Source organism: Vigna angularis, chromosome 2 (genome assembly GCF_016808095.1).
Source record: "Vigna angularis cultivar LongXiaoDou No.4 chromosome 2, ASM1680809v1, whole genome shotgun sequence".
NCBI lineage: Eukaryota > Viridiplantae > Streptophyta > Magnoliopsida > Fabales > Fabaceae > Vigna > Vigna angularis.
In genome coordinates, this window is record NC_068971.1 from 18,898,633 (window position 1) to 18,915,370 (window position 16,738).

Consider the following 16,738-nt stretch of genomic DNA (forward strand, 5'->3'; position numbering starts at 1 on the left):
CTCAACGATAAGTACGGTTCTACAGAATGACGCTCAGCGGTAGTTTTAAGCCTCATCGGTGACTACGGTGCTTCAGAATGCCACTCAACGGTAAAATTTACGCTCAGCGATGACTGCGGCTCTTCTTTTGTGCACTTTTACTTCCTTTCCTGAGTCCAACTCCTTACTACTTCTGTCAGAGGCGGCTGCAGCGGAATGATTAGCGTGGAATAACAAACCAAGAGGGTTTTCAATACTAACGTGTGCCTTTTAATTTCTACTCAATTAAACTTACTTAGCAATTAATAAAGACAAATAATGCAAGAGTAAGGTAGAGAGAAATTTGCACAGATGATTTTATCCTGGTTCGGATCTTACCAATCCTACGTCCAGTCGCTTATCTCAAAACAAGATAAACCTTTCACTAATCACAAAACAATTACAAACTACAATCACAAAGATACAATTTGTAAAAGTTTAGAAACCACCTCTCTTGATGCCACAAGAGATGAGACAACACCTCCTTTGAATCTTCACAAAGGATGAAACACTTCCTCCGAATACTTCACGAAGGATGAACCAACTTACACCTCCTTTGAATTCTTCACAAAGGATGACCACCTCCTTTGAATGCTTCACGAAGGATGAACTTCCTCTTCCGAACACCTCCTTAGACACACCAAGGATGAATCAGCTATTCCTCTATCACCGTAGAAGTATTCCACCAACTCTACAAACAGAGTTTCCTTAGCTGAGCAAGAGCACACAATTCTCAAGAGTTTCAGAGTATTTGAGCACAAGGGAAGAGTTTCTCTAGTTGGTTTTTTTTTTTTTGAGAGGAAATGAGAGTCTATTTATAGACTCATCCAAAGACTCTTCCATTTTTCGTTTTCAGCCTTTCTTACTGTGTTAATCGATTAGCTACAGTAGTTAATCGATTAGCACCCCAACGGATAGTCCAACGGCTCTTAAAACGGCTAGTTTTTCAAACGGCTCCTGTGTTAATCGATTAACAGCCCTTGTTAATCGATTAACGTTAATCGATTAACACCCCTTGTTAATCGATTAACAGCTCAATGCAGGGCTTCTTCATGGCGCACTGGAACAATCGATTAACACCCTCTGTTAATCGATTAGCACTGCACAGTTTTTGCTGTTTGGCTTATTTTTACATCACTTTTGAATGTATACATAAAACTACTAACTTTCCTATGTTCATACAATTATTACAAAAGATTACAAGTCTTCAAAAGATCATTCTTCATGAGTCTTGGTTGATCTTGACTTGATTTGGATATCATCAAAACTTCATCTTCATCATTTTGCTAACAACTTCAACTTTTTTCATCTAATTCATCTTAATTCCTCCAAAAACAAGGAAAACCAAGAATAAAACCCATCCAACTCTCTTATTTCCAAAACTTAAGCAAAAACATGATATCAAGCTACTTTCTAAGTCATAAAGGTTGTTTTTAATATCAAAATTAAGTATAAAAATAACGATTTTTCAATCGTTATCAAACCTCAAACTCAAGTTTTCACTACCTTACTTCCTCAAAATTGAGTTATAACACAAGTAGAACTCTACCTTATTACCACCACCACCCTACTAACTCAATTCTTTAACATCACTAAGTATTAAACAAATCCAAACTAGTTCAAAAACAACCCCAACCTCACCCAATCAGTTCAACCACGCATTTCTCCCATTTCACTACCATAAACCTCCACTTTAGACATGACAACCACTAATAAGTAATTCTCTTCCACTATAACAGTCAAATTTTTGTATAATTCAGCTCAACCACATCAGCTAAAACCTTATGAACACATATATAACATATTCCGCACATGATCAACAGTCATCAACATACAAACATGAATTCCATCAAATTACTACTTACAAGATTACATTTTCTTCAATTTAAACAACTTAAACATAATCATTATCAAATTCATGCAGCATATTACAATTTTAAAAGAGCTAACTAGCTTCCCTTACCTCTAGAAACCTTGCCATTCTAAAAATACCCCGACTGTGACTTGCACCGCAAGGAATCTATAAAAACAACTACAAATCATCGTATTGTGATATAAGAGAACCTTTAGAACCTTATTTGACTTAGAAATTGAAGGAAAGGAACTCTTGATCCATGCAAATAGAATCATTTCGCAGAATCAAGAACCCTAGACGCTAGAGAAAAGGGTAACCGCTTACCCGCTCAATTCCCCCAATTGATTGGTCAGATTTGTAGCCCTTGACGTAGTGATCGTTTGGGTACCTCCTGATCGTCAAACAGAGAATTCAAGCGTGAGAATTTGTAGAGAAAAGTGAGAGAGAATGAAGAGAAAAGAGTTTAGAGAGATAGACAGTGTTTTAGATAATGAGACGAATTTTATAAAATTCCATTTATATTATAAGATTATTTTAAAATAAAATATTCGGTCTCATTATTTTAATACACCTATCTACTCTAATACTTTATTTTCTAGGTTCTTATGTCGTGGAACCGAAACATGTAATAGAATAGATATTAGTTTTTTAGAAAACCAAAACCTATTCTTCTTTTCACGTTTTATTAAATTTGAGTTGTTTTAAAAAACATGTATAATTTAATATATATATATATATATATATATATATATATATAACTATCTAATTTTATTAGACATATTAAAAATTCAATAACTTTCTTAAGATAATATACTTTTTCTATTACGTCAATGATGTATTTTACTTTTGAGTGTAATTTCATAAAATCAATAAAGGTTGAGATAGATTAGTCTAAATTGAAGATGGAGACATATCCGTCCAAAATAAAGATCGAGACAAAATGATCCTGACGATAGTATAACATAGAAAAAACTCTAAAAGGAAGAGGGAGTGGGTACTGGATGAATAAAATTTTTAAAACTTTTAATAAATAAATATTCTTGTTCTTTTACATAGACTAAATGCTCTACAATAAATATTTAAACACTTAAGTATTTTTAACAATATTTGAGAAAACTTTTTAAAACAAAAATAATAAAGGTTTAATACATCATTTGGTTCCTATTTTTGGGGTTTTTGTTTCAAGTAGTCCTAAGTTTTAAAAAAGTTCAGTAAGACCTCATATTTCGGTAAAAAATGTTCAACATAGTCCTTTTGGCTTACGACGTTAAAAATATAACGGTGCAATTGTCACCATGGCAAAAACTGAATGACACGTGCACTTTGATTAATACGTGGAATGTAAAGTGAGATGACTTGGAAATGTTTAAATTATTCTTCTCAGATTCACAAATATATTTTGGATATTTCTCAGATTCACAAATAAAAACATAAGCTAAAAAAGAAAATAGAAACCAAATATGTTTAGCTTGGTTTGGCCTTGGTTTGCTTCCTACCTCCATCTACATTTAATCTGCCTCTAAATGGAACAAAACCCTAAGGGTTCTTGTAAGAACCAATCGCCGTCGGATTGATCTCTATCACTGTTTTCTTTTTTTTATCTCACTGCACCATTTCTTCACTCCCTTCTCTCCCTTCCCCCATGTTCTTTCCCACCTTCATTTTATTCTTCTGTATATATTATCCCTTAGAAAACATGTCTTCCTAGGAATTTCTTGTCTATAATTATGAGAACTAATTCTGGAAAACATAGAGTGAATTTTGTTGTCTTGTTTTTGTGTTTGATTCTTGGGTGGTTTTGTTTCAGCTTCAGAAGTCACTTTGATAAGGAAAGCTTGTTTTTTTTTTCTTCCAGTAACTGCCAGTTATATTTTTGTGAAGTTGTTAACATGGGGCCTAGAGGTTTACGTTTTATGGTGGAAAATGTTGAGTTTTTGGGTTTGTCGGGTTAGGGTTTAATTTCTACTGGTGGGTAGTGATATGGTTTAACTGTATGGGGTTGGTGATTGGAGAGTGGTGATCAAATTGGGATATTGAAAAATGCTGTCTGAATTTGAAAGAAGACTAATGGTTGAGAGTAACGAGGGTTCTTTTGGAGATGAATTGGAGAAGGAGTGTCAAATTTTTCCAGACCCTGTATTGGAACAAGAACAACAAACCTAGGAAGAAGCCATTTTTATCTGCCCACAACCACTTTGTTCAAAAAAGGGAAAAAGTTGCACGAACCCTAACCAACCTTAACCCCTTTATTTTAACCAATAACTTAAAATTTAAATATTTTTACCAAGTCAATTCACTTCACATTGACATGTATTCATTAAAGTGCACAGGTCATTCAGTTATCCCCACTGTGGCAATTGCACCGTTATGTTTTAAAAATCGTAAGCCAAAACACTACAATAAAAGCGCGTATTACCGAAGGTTAATTACCGACGGCCTTCGGTAATGTATTGGTGAAATTAAATACCGAAGGCTTTTGCTCTTCGGTAATATCTTCGATGCTTTAACTTCAAAATTTGAGCATTTGTTCTTCAAATTTCCCAAAAGTAGAACAACCTCCCTCCCTTTTGTCGAAACTCACTCCTTGACTTAGGGTTGCGACCTTCGTGGCGGTCAGCCGGTTCGATGTTGTGGTTTGATGGCGCGAGTTTGGTGGTGTGGACGCTGACGGAGGTTCGTTGTTGGGTGGCGCTCTTCCATTTCCTACTCTCTATTCGAAGCAGTTTTTTGGTTTAAAGCGTGGGTTGTCGTCCTAAGGCGGTTTGAAGTGGTTATTGTTGCGGACGCTGACGGCGGTTCGTTGGTGGCTGGTTTGCAGCTAGGGTTCGGGGGTTTTGGTCCTTGTGAGTGTTGCGACAGGTTCCAAGTCCTCTCTGCTTCTCAGAGAGAGAGGTAGGTTCAGTCCTACTCGCTACTTCGTCGAAGAGGTCATCGGCTTTGATGAGACCGATCTCTACCGCTCATGGGTTCGGGTATGCTCTTTCGCTCTCCCTTTCTTTCTGATTCCGCTCATTCACTTCTTTCCGATGATCTTCTCCTTTTCGTTTTATAGGCTTCATCCACTAGGAGTCCTCAGGAGAGGAACACCAGGTTGGAGAACATGTGCTGGCGGATTTGGAACCTCGCTCGCCAGAAGAAGCAGGTTCGATCATCGACTCTCAATTCTCAATTCTTGATTCTCGATTCTCGATTCTCAATCCCGTCGATTATAATTATTATCAATTATGTGTTGTGATTTTTCTGCTTGATGATGTCTATTGATCGTGCTGTGTGTGTTGTGATGGATTTGAGTAGTTGGAGAGTGAGGCGGCGCAGAGAGTGAACAAGCGCCGCCTCGAGCGCGAGCGAGGGCGGAGGGAAGCCACCGCAAATATGTCGGAGGACTTGTCGGAAGGAGAGAAGGGAGATCCGGTCAGTGACGCGTCAGCTCACGGCGATGCCAACAAAGCCAGGCTTCCCAGAATCAGTTCTACACACTAGTACAGCGAGGGGATTTTACCGTGGTTATTTTTCACTATACATCGCGGTTTACGAACCGCGGCATATTCAGCCGCGGTAGTAAGTCAGAGACTTTAGGCCGCGGTTCTAACCGCGATATATAGGTTGCGGAATATGCCGCGGTTGTCGAAGGAACCGCTGCCTAAATCCATTTTTTTTAAAAAAAAAAAATTTGTCCACTATATGCCGCGGTTGAACCGCGGCAAAAGACTCTAGTATATGCCGTGGTTTTAGCACTAACCGCGGCCATATGTCTCATTTTAAAAAAAAACGAAACATTATATGTCGCGGTTGTGGTTACAACCGCGGCATATTCCCCTGCAGTTTTTTAAAATTGCAGGTCTGTTTTTGTGATATCCACTACCACAAAAACAGACCTGCATATAAAAACATGTACACAAATTCAATTTGAACATAACAAACACATGTTCAAATGTATTTCAACATCAAATAAAGTATAAAGTCTAAGAAAATTCAATCTAATCAAATGCAATGTTTAAATCTAAGAGCTATTGTATAATCTAATTATATACTTCGCAGCAGCGTTCCTAATGAATAATAGTGACTTCTCAGGAACTGGTGTAGTAGTCTTGAATCTCTGCAAAAGACAATTCATATTAATTAGTGTATATGAATTCAACATTTGGGAAAATATCAAAATTTGTTAAAGTTAAATATTACCGTTTCCCAGCGACTTGTGATGTGAGAACGAACAATATGGGTCATCCAATACATTACATAGTATCCGCACTCATATGACCCATTTTGTCTGTTACACTACAATATATCATCACAGTTGATAATAGTTAGTGAATAACATTAAAATAAAACAATTATAACAAAGTATGACTTTAGCATATGTCAAACCTTGAGAGAAATCCAAGCAATCTTTCTACTATTAACAATTGATCTCCCACCCATCATCATACTTGCTGGAATAGAACTGTATATAAAAAAAGGTTTTAGCATTCATTTATATAACAAAGAAAGTCCAAACATTGAGGTTCTTACCAATCAATTGCTTGTTTGAGTTGTGTGGGAGGAGGCCTGTGCAATGAGCAGAACCACAAAGCATAGCTGTCTTGCATAGACATAACAAGAAGTTGCCAATGGCACCTGAAATTCATAATAACGTAACTATTAAATATTAAAATCACATATGGAACATTATTATGTTAACAAAGTTCACTTACCCGGATATATAAGGCAAAAAGTATATTTTCTTGCCCCTTCCAAAACTTCTTATCAGACTCATGTTGATCTGCTCAAAATCATTTGATTCATGAATTGATTGGGGATCAATGAATCCATAATCATCAGAACGTCCCAACTTATTACTGACCCCAGACATATACCTGAAATCAAAAATTAACTTTGATATAAGGATACTTGATATATAAATCAATTTTATATATAAATAATTGGTCATAGACTTACATCGTCCATAGTTGAATAATTGAAATATTCAACTCTTGTGTTCCCGACGCAAGCTCACGAACATCTTGGTTATTAAGGTATATTGGGACCTCAAAGCCTGTCCCAAATACATTAGCATCATACTCAACCTGCAAAGGCTTATCATCAAGGATGTCAGCAAGTAGATGCAATGAAGAAAGAGGGTCATCCTCAGATAGAGGAATCTTCTCTTGTGCCTGTGTCTGTTGTTACATGAAAAGATAAGATAAGTTTTGACATCAAAAACCTTTAAAATTGAGAAGTGTAAAGAAGAATTTCATACCGAGGGGTCAGAAATTGGTTTAACCAAAAATTTAGGCCAACTGATAAACGACTTATATGCTTGTTCCATAGTGAAAATCTCTTCCGTGGACAGAGGAACCGAGGCATCTGGTATGATCATTTCATCCACTGAGACCTTCACCTCATCCTCTAATAGTTGCATACTATGACATACAGTCGCTGACCTAAACTCTGTTCCACGAGCTACCAGCACCATCTCAGTATCCTCTAAAATGTATAGCAGACATGGACTACCATCGTCCATGTCATCCTCTGGGATGGCTGATGCGGAACAACTTCCTTTCCCGCTTCTCCCTGTCAGAGTAAATGTTAGATTATACAAAAGATAGAAATAATTGCACATAAATGTTTATTAAGTTTACCTGTGGGAGGGGGAGGGATAACATGTTCCTCTATAGGAGACGACACCGGGCACATGCTCTGAAACTGCTGCTGGTATAGCATTTGGAATTCAGCCCTCACCTCGGCCCTGATTTCCTCTCTAAGGTCTTGTCAGACCTTTTTTGTGATCTCTTCTGTCATCCTTTGTGTATCACTGTATGAATATGAAGGCTGAGGAGAAGAGCTCCCAAAATAATCTATAATTCCTACTCCAAGACCTGCAGCACGTACACGTCTAGGGTGCTCAGGTCGTCCAATCGCATCAGCAAGAATATCCTGGCGACCCTCTGGAGTGAATTGGCCTTGGGAGCTCTGCTCAACCAAGGCGTCCTGTAACATTACAAAACATCATTATTCTTTAAATAGTTTAATGTAGTATGTATAATGACAATATTTATTATTTTAGGAATAGTGATAACTTACAATTCTTTCAGAAATCTCTTGTGCAGTATCGGAAGAGTAGGTGCCCGATGGTCGCATACGGGCCAACTTCCATTTCTCATGTCTAGACGGTGGAGAAGGAGGCTGAGGAGGGCTACCACCCTGAGATGGTGGTATAGCATCTGCCTTTTGCTTGAGGATTTTCTCCTCAAGCTTCCTATACCCACCACGAGATAATAGGTGGGGGTTTTTGTTGTGAGCACTTGTTCCTTGTGCTTTGCTTCTAATTGACTGTCACATACACATTAATTAATTAGTTCATATGATATATATTTGTTAATGAGGAATTGAATAATATGAACTACACTAACCTGCCATTCCTCTAACATCCGACTCTCTTTAAAAAGCCGCCAAGTCTCCTCATCAATGGACTTATATGAACTACATGGACTTTTATGTTTAAGATGTCCAAAGATGTATCTTGATGTCAACTTGCTTTTAAAGTTTCTGAAATTTTCTGCAACAGTTGACAAACACTTATTTCTAAGTGTTGTGACATTTGGAATGTCAAATGTCATATGAAAAAAACATAATAAAGTTGTATTAGTACAAAATTATCAATATAAACAAATTTTAATTCAAATGCTATTAACTAACTTACCAATATATCTTTCCAAATAATGTTCCGATCAACCTCGGACACATGATCAAAAGATGGAATGAGAATGCTAATCTTATCACGTGCCAGTACTCCAAGGTATGATCGGAAGTCATCTGCATGGGGGCCAGTTGCCACACCCGTGGTGACATTCACATTTATCGGAGTTCTTTCACCACTATTTTTCCTGATCAATAGTTGTTTCATCCTAGTGGGTCCTTTAGTGGATCTGGTTGGGGGAGCCTCATCCCTTGAAGAATGTGGATGATCAGCCATATATCTGTCAAAATAAATAACAACATTAAATTTTATTTCAAGACTTATGTAATGTCATATAAATTAACAAAACATGTAATAGTAATCATAGGAAGTGTATAAAAGGAAAACTTATGTTATATTAATAAAATACTTATACAGAAATTGAAAATTCATACATAAAGATATGGATTCATCATATGTATATTCCCTCATCATGATCTGACCGAATTGCATGTACATCATCGTCAACTAGAGATTGGTCATCCAAATTTGTTGTAGTTTGAAATGAATGGTTGTCAGCAATATAAATATTAATCAGATTGTCTTCGTTAACTTCAATTTGTTTTTTGCCTTGAAGAGCAACATACCAATGGTCAGACGCAGGATCTTTGACATAAAAAACTTGAGATGCTTGATGTACCATGATAAACGGTTCGTCTCGGTAACCCACCTTGCGAAAATCAACCAGTGTCATACGCGAGTCATTTATTTTCACACCACTCTTATTGTCAAACCACTTACACTTGAACAATGGAACAAAAAACTTGGTGTAATCAACCTCCCATATCTCTTCTATTATACCATAATATCTCATTGATCCAAGTACAGGAGATTGATCTTTTGATGTGGAAAATTGAAGTGACTCAGCTTCTAAACTGACTCCACTATTTTGTACTGTGCTTTTATCATCCAAAGTCTTTGTATAGAATGTGCAATTATTGACTTCATAACCTGTACAACACACGACATCAAACTTCAAACCATTTGCAAGCCACAATAAAGTTTCAGAAGAATGTGGCTCTTTGTCAATTTTAGATTTGAACCAAGACATAAATGTTTTGTTATGCTCCATCAATTGCCATTTCTCTGATTGTCTTGGATTTTTATTCTTAACAATGGCTTTGTGTGCTTCCAAAAAAGGGATCACCTCATCTGTGTTGTTCAATATATAAAGATGCGCTTGCAACAATTCTTCGCGATCTTTTGTCACCACATTGACACCTCGAATGCTTTTACTTGTAGAAAATTTATTCAACCATGCTGTGCGAGGAACTCCTATTGGATTCGTTGATGTCATGTAATCTGAACAAAACTCGATACTTTCTTCAACAATATACCTTTCAATCATCGAACCTTCAGGACGATATGGATTTTTAACGTACCCTTTCAAAATCTTCATATAACGCTCAATAGGATACATCCATCTTAAGTATACCGGTCCGCACAACTTGATTTCTCTAACCAAATGAACAAGTAAATGTACCATGATGTCAAAAAAAGATGGAGGGAAAAACATCTCTAGTTGACATAAGATGATAACAATCTCGCCTTGAAGTTCATCTAACTTTGTAGGATCGATGACTTTACTACATATTGACGAGAAAAATGAACACAACCTGTTTATGGTGTGCCTAACATTTTTGGGCAAAATTCCACGAATAGCCACCGGTAACAACTATTGCATTAAGACGTGACAATCGTGAGACTTCATGCCAACAAGCTTTAAGTCGTGCATTGACACTAAACTCTTCATATTTGAAGAGTATCCTTGTGGTACTTTGATACTCTTTAAACATACACAAAAACATATCTTCTCTTGTTTAGACATTGTGTAACATGCAGGGGGTAAATAAGTACGTTTACCAATCTCCTTCGGTGCCAACTCTTCTCGGATATTCATGTCAACAAAATCCAAACGAGCATTCACTCCATCTTTTGTCTTTCCCTGAATGTTGAGTAATGTACCAATCAAGCTATCACACACATTCTTTTCTACATACATCACATCTATGCAATGTCGAACATCTAACTTTGACCAATATGGAAGATCAAAGAATATTGATTTCTTCTTCCAAGGGGTCGTTACAAATGACTTCTTGGATGTTTTCCCAAATACATGATGTATTTTATTAACTTTTTCAAGAACTTGAAGGCCAGTAAGTGGATTTGGTGCTTCGTCCCTCTCTTGATCTCCATTGAATGCTTTTTTTAACCTTCGATATGGATGATTACGTTTTAGGAATCTCCGATGACGCAGATACACCGTCTTTCTTCCATGTTTCAATTGATGAGCTGTAGTGTTTTCTTCACATATAGGGCACGCTTTATGACCCTTGACACTGTATCCTGACAAATTACCATAAGCAGGAAAGTCATTAATGGTGCAAAATAACATTGCACGCATCATAAAAGTCTCTGAAGCGAATGCATCAAATATTTCAACCCCACCAACCCACAAAACCTTCAAGTCTTCAACTAGTGGGCTTAGATAAACATCTATGTCATTTCCAGGCTACTTTGGACCAGATATCATCATAGACAACATCATGAATTTCCTCTTCATGCACAATGCAGGAGATAAGTTGTAAATTATCAATATAACTGGCCAACAACTGTGATTGGTACTCAGATTACCAAATGGGTTCATTCCATCAGTGGCTAAACCAAGCCTAAGATTTCTACACTCTTTACCAAATTCGGGGAATTGTCGATCAATATTTTTCCATTGCTTTGAATCAGCTGGATGACGAAGCAGCCCGTCAATTTTTCTCTCATCTGCATGCCATCTAAGGTTTTTAGCATCTTTGGGATTCGCAAAAAAACGCTTAAGTCTGGGCACTATTGGAAGGTACCAAACTACTTTCAAAGCAGATCCATTTTTTTCTATCTGACCATTATCTTCACTATTGTTTTTTGACTTGTATCATGATAAGCCACATTTTGGACACTTTGTCAAAAATTCAAACTCTTTCCTATACAAAATGCAGTCATTGGGACAAGCATGTATCCTTTTATACTCCATACCCATTGGACAAAGAATTTTCTTCGCATCATAATTACGAGTGGGCAGTGTATTTCCATCTGGCAACATTTCATTCAACAACGTCAACAGTTATGTAAAACTCTTATCAGTCCATCCATTGCTTGCCTTCAAATTCATGAGCCTTAACACCGCTGACAAACGTGTGAACTTAGTTGAACCGACATACAAAGGTGTTTCCGCATCAGTCGACATCGTCTTATACACACGAGCTTTGGCAAAATTTTCTGCTCCAACATCGCGGATCATGTCCTCCAATTTGTCTTCATCCGGTCGATCTTCTTCCATGGTGGAATCAGTAACATTTACAGTTTGAGAGTCGGTGGGAAAATTCATTTCTTCGCCGTGCCATATCCATGTTGTATAGCATCTTAGAAAACCATCACATATAAGATGTTCTCTAATTTGAGTTGCGTTCAACTTTCTCCCATTCAAACAGTTCACACAAGGACATCTAAACTTCACTTCATCATCACTTCTCCCCTCATTACGTTGCGCAAATTGTATAAATTCCTCTACACCTCTCTCGTACTCAGCACTAATACGTGGTAAATTAATCCAATTTCGATCCATATTCCTAAATATTACATAAAAAGATAAGCTACTAAAAATCAAACTTGCAATTTCATACATATCATTGAAACTTAGTGAATAATATTTTAAGGTTTATAAATAATGCAAGAACTACAACACACATTACCAAAACTATAGCAAAACCTATACCATACATTACCAAAACTATAGTAATTTCATACATTACCAAAACTATAGCAATTGTTATTATGCAAAAACTAATGAAGAAATCATGTTAAGAATGCACAAGGGCATAAATACCTGGAACAGGGGCGGCGAAAAAGCTTGATGCAACAAAGGGAAATGGCAGCGGAGAGGAATGACAAGCGTTTCAAACGATTTTGATCGGCTAAAACTGTTTCTTATCGTAAAAAACGAGAAATGATCGAACAATTTTGAGTTTAAACGGTGCAAAAACGAAGGACTGAGATGGGTGGTCGCGGGAGAAGAAAACGGTGCAAAAACGCGAAACTGCGTGAAGAAGAAGACGACACTGTTCCAAAGTTTTATTTTTTAACTCTGATTGGGGAATCTACCGCGGTTCACTACTTAACCGCGGTATAAGATGGTTATATGCCGCGGTTTCACAATGAACCGCGGCCAATACTGATTAAAAAAATTAACCTAAATGGCATTTTTGAAATTATTTTTAAGGTTTAATACGTATTTTGGTCCCTCTTTTCGTAGGGTCTGTTCAAATTGGTCCTACTTTTTTTCAAAAGTTCACTAAGATCCCACTTTTCGCAAAATCGATGCACGTTAGTCCTTTTTTAGGTTTAATACGTGTTTTGGTCCCTCTTTTCGTAGGGTCTGTTCAAATTGGTCCTACTTTTTTTCAAAAGTTTCCTATTTTGATCCCTATTTTGATCCCTCTTAGTGAACTTTTCGTATTTTGGTGAGCTGTACATTTTGATCCCTCAAAAGTTCACCTCAACGAAAAATGTACAGCTCACCAAAAGAGAGACCAAAACACGTATTAAACCTAAAAAAGGACTAACGTGCATCGTTTTTGTGAAAAGTGGGATCTTAGTGAACTTTTGAAAAAAAGTAGGACCAATTTGAACAGACCCTACGAAAAGAGGGACCAAAATACGTATTAAACCTATTTTTAAACTATATGCAGCGGTTCAGCGGGCAACCGCGGTATATTCCTCTAAATATTACAAATTCATTTTAAATTTATTTCAGGTTGGAGAATAGGTCGCGGTTACTCTGAGAACCGCGGCATATACCCCTGTAACGTGCTGAATACAACTGTCTCCCCAACTGCCTTTTGGGGAATATTAGTAGATGACAGGGGGTATATGCCGCGGTTGCTCTGAGAAACCGCGGCATATACCCCTGTAACTTCTGAAATTCTCTGACTGACGGAGAAGTTTAGAAGTTACTGCGGTATATGCCGCGGTTTCTTAGAGCAATCGCGGCATATACCCTTGTAACTTCTGAAATTCTCTGACTCAGTTAGCCCCTGCAATAAATTGGCATGGGTATATGCCGCGGTTCTCTGGATAATCGCGGCATATACTCTGTTATTTAATTTTTTATTCAGACGTGGCGTCAAAGGGGATGGTTGACTGGAGTATATGCCGCGGGTCCGCTCTGAACCGCGGCATATTGTTTCGATTTACTTACAAAACTGCCACCGCGCACCATTATGCTGCGGTTTCCAGTGAACCGTGGCATAATGTGCGCTGTAAAAACCCAATTTTTTACTAGTGGCAGATGCCATGGAGACTTGGGCCAACAGTCAGAAAGGGAAGAAGCTCTACATTGTACTCGTTAGGTAGGTGTCCTTCACCTTTGTCTTTTTGCTTTTGTTTTTATTGTAATGAATGTGTAATTGAATCGAGCTCTGATGATAAGTGGATTGATATTGAAGTTAGACTGTTTGTTTCTTTATTCTGCTGTGCAGAGTATAATATTCCTATATTTCAATTCTTCCACAAAAATACATAAATCATAACACTCAATGCATATATATTCAGTGTCGTCAAGAATGAACGACAAGTTAATTATTAAAGAAAATCATTTCCACCATCTTAAAAGTGTATAATATTCCTATATTTTACTATAAGAACAACAAGTAAGAAAAACATAAATAGTTATATTTTTGGCAATTAATGATTTCATGGAATATGCTTGCAAAACTTTTATATCAAATATATGAGAATGTAATATTTCTAATTTTAGTTTCATGAGAATCTTTCTTGATACATTTTGAAAAAGAAATTAATGTTTAATAAATCCAAAACCATGTTACAGACCCTTTTATAAATTTTATGACTCTGGATATATATATATATATATATATATATATATATATATATATATATATATATATATATATATCTCGTAGTTTTCATATAATTATTAAGGAAACTTACAATATCCAAACCTTGATTGAAACTTGCTTCGATGGAATGAAGGGTGTTTTTCCAAACTGAAATTATTACAGTTAAAGAAAAATCAAAATTTGAAAACTATACTTAGACTTGGGCCAACAGTCAAAAAGGGAAGAAGCTCTACATTGTACTCGTCAGGTAGGTGTCCTTCACCTCTGTCTTTTTGCTTTTGTTTTTATTGTAATGAATGTGTAATTGAATCGACCTCTGGTGATAAGTAGATTGATATTGAAGTTAGACTGTTTGTTTCTTTATTCTGCTGTGCAGAGTGTAATCTGTGTATTCGCTGATTAGATTAAGCTATGATTGGTTTGATTTCGTTATTTGATTTTAACAAGAAGGGGCATATGTGTGCAGAATTCATGGCCTAATACGAGGTGAGAATATGGAGCTAGGACGTGATTCTGATACTGGTGGTCAGGTAGCGCTTTCATTTTTATTTGTTTTTTAATTTCTTCGAAATGCTGATTTTAATTTATATACAAAATAGACTTATTTAAAACAACTCGATCGTTTCAGCTTTTGATAGAAAGTTTATTCCAACTTTTTTTAGTTTTCTTTTTCTGCCAGTGTTCAGGGAAAAACTTATCCAAAAAGGATCTTTGTCTTCCTTTTGTTTTTTCACACTGCCAGTATATGCAAACAAAAATCTTTCCATCTGTCTTTGTTTCTGCTGAATAGGTTAAGTATGTGGTGGAACTAGCGAAGGCATTGGGGTCTATGTCAGGAGTTTATCGGGTTGATTTGCTAACTAGACAAGTGGCGGCTCCGGATGTAGACTGGAGTTATGCGGAGCCAACAGAAATGTTGACACCAAGAGACGTGGATGATTATGGAGATGACATGGGAGAGAGTAGTGGTTCTTATATTGTTTGTATTCCATTTGGTCCGAGAGATAAATATATTCCGAAAGAACTTCTCTGGCCATACATTCCTGAATTTGTTGACGGAGCACTTAACCACATTATACAGATGTCCAAATCTCTTGGGGAACAGATTGGCAGCGGGCATGCTATCTGACCAGTCGCCATCCATGGACATTATGCAGATGCAGGTGACTCTGCTGCTCTTTTAGCTGGCGCCTTAAATGTTCCTATGCTTTTTACTGGGCACTCGCTTGGCCGTGATAAGTTGGAACAACTTCTGATGCAAGGTCGACTATCGAGAGATGAAATAAATGCAACTTACTAGAAATTTATGGTTTATTATGTGTATTTTTCTGGTTGGTATATATATATATATATATATATATATATATATATATATATATATATATATATATATTTTAGTGCACTGGGTTTTATGATGTTTAGACCGTGACTGGATGTGATTAGGTGTTTGGAAAACTTATATAAGGATCATCTTTAAACAACATAATGTTGATGCGGAATTAATATATACTTGAATATGTTGGATGAAAATATGATGTAGGGAAATGATTATAGCATTGCATATTCCTTGGTTGTTGTAGTTTTATGAATGGTTTCGAGATTCTTGAAAAGTCATTATGTGTGAATTGATGCTAGGATAGAATTTGTGGTTGTTATGTATGATTGAAAATATATGATTTCTGGAAATATAGTGGAATATTGGAGGAACCGAGAATGATGCTCTATTTCTAACTTTTGACATGCTAATCAAAGTATGATAAATTTGGTTGTAGTGTGAGTATGTTGTATGAAGAAAATTTACTAGCTGTCCTTTTTCTTTCTGGAAATAGAATTAGGAATTTTAGTACATAATAATTAGAGAAGATTAGAGTTTCTATTGGTTGATACTATTATGAAAGTTGGATTTAGGTATGTTTTGCTACCGTTACTTCTCATATTGGTTGAAAAAATATACCTTTGATGTACATTTCCAGCAGTATGGTAATTTTCTCCCAATATCTATGACTTCTACTTACATTTATAAACTACACCAAAGTAGATCATAAACTACACCATAATTGGTTACTGGACAGCAGAAAATTCGCCCTTCGAAAATTACCGAAGGCTTTTGGCCCTCGGTAATTACCGAAGGCTTTTGGCCCTCGGTAATTACCGAAGGGCAAAAGCCCTCGGTAAATGTTAGCGACAAGGGATTTACCGAGGGCTCTTTGACCGTCGATAAGCCTTCAGTAATTATCTTTTACT

At 36.6% G+C, this 16,738-nt stretch overlaps 2 long non-coding RNA genes and 1 pseudogene across 2 annotated transcripts; 2 read left to right on the plus strand and 1 right to left on the minus strand.

The window, feature by feature from the left end:
* The first annotated feature begins 4,314 nt into the window (after positions 1-4,314).
* LOC108327348 (uncharacterized) lies at positions 4,315-5,279 on the plus strand. Its single transcript, XR_008247123.1, has 3 exons — positions 4,315-4,845; positions 4,926-5,015; positions 5,168-5,279. It is a non-coding gene; the product is annotated as an uncharacterized LOC108327348 (long non-coding RNA).
* A 660-nt stretch (positions 5,280-5,939) lies between these two features.
* LOC128195504 (uncharacterized) lies at positions 5,940-6,314 on the minus strand. Its single transcript, XR_008247124.1, has 3 exons — positions 6,239-6,314; positions 6,053-6,148; positions 5,940-5,969 (listed from the first exon to the last, which is right to left on the minus strand). It is a non-coding gene; the product is annotated as an uncharacterized LOC128195504 (long non-coding RNA).
* Positions 6,315-14,293: 7,979 nt separating this feature from the next.
* Positions 14,294-15,848, plus strand: LOC128195503 (probable sucrose-phosphate synthase; annotated as a pseudogene).
* Positions 15,849-16,738: the final 890 nt, after the last annotated feature.